Raw genomic sequence first — 969 nt, 5'->3', positions numbered from 1 at the left:
GATAGTCATGTTCTTCTTGTACCATGTACCCTGAGCATTGACATAGTACATATCTTCTTGGCATTCTACTCCATCAGCTTCAGAAACCATATGTAACTCCTCCTTCTTGTTCTTTTCTGATAGTAGCATGTCAATCTTTTCTTGTATTGCTTTCAGTTCTCTTTTGTGGTCATATCTTCTCCTCCCCACTTCTGTCTCTTCTGTCATATTCATCATTGTAGACAATCACTCTGTGCCATGTTCTCCAAGAGTTCTAATGCATCTTCGACAGTCCTCCCCAAGTAGTTTCCATTGCTTGCAGTGTCAAGCTGGCTTTTGAATTTAGGCAAGACTCCTCTGTAGAATGTGCTTAGCAAGCTCTCATTGTTGAAGCCATGGTGGGGACATTGAGACAAGTAAGTTCTGAATCTCTCCCATGCCTCTGAAAATCCTTCAAGTCCTTTTTGTTGAAAACCAGAGATCTGATTTCTAAGGTTTGCAGTCCTTGTAGCAGAGAAGAACTTGTTGAGGAAGGCCTTCTTGCATTCATCCCAAGTGGTGATAGTATCACTTGAGATGTTTTTCTCCCAAGTGTGAGCCTTGTCTCCCAAAGAGAAAGGAAACAATCTGAGCTTGAAAGCATCCTCTGAAACTCCATTTGTTTTTGACAAGCCACAGTATTTATCAAATCTGTCAAGGTGATCTAGTGGGTCTTCCAAGGCAAGTCCATGGTACTTGTTGTTTTCAATCATGTTGATGAGGCTGGACTTGATCTCGAAATTGTTGTTGGCAACTGGCGGTCCCCTAATGCCCAACCTATTCCCATTTATGTTAGGTTGATCATATGTACCGATGGCCCTAGCTTGGCGTTGTGGTTGTCTAGGTCGAAGGTTGGCAGCTCCTTGACCATTGCCCTCTTGAGCAGCTCCAGGAGGAACTTCTTGGACATTTTGTCTATGATCATCAACTTCATAGACACCTTCCGGTTGA

General features: G+C 43.0%; 1 non-coding gene across 1 annotated transcript; it reads left to right on the top strand.

Annotated features, from left to right (window-relative positions):
• The first annotated feature begins 369 nt into the window (after positions 1-369).
• LOC125600640 lies at positions 370-476 on the top strand. The gene has a single exon (XR_007333895.1). It is a non-coding gene; the product is annotated as a small nucleolar RNA R71 (small nucleolar RNA).
• The last annotated feature ends 493 nt before the right edge of the window (positions 477-969 follow it).

Source organism: Brassica napus, unplaced genomic scaffold (genome assembly GCF_020379485.1).
Source record: "Brassica napus cultivar Da-Ae unplaced genomic scaffold, Da-Ae ScsIHWf_2339;HRSCAF=3019, whole genome shotgun sequence".
NCBI classification, from domain to species: domain Eukaryota; kingdom Viridiplantae; phylum Streptophyta; class Magnoliopsida; order Brassicales; family Brassicaceae; genus Brassica; species Brassica napus.
The sequence above is the reverse complement of the archived record's forward strand: the minus strand, read 5'-3'. Positions and strand labels throughout refer to the sequence as shown.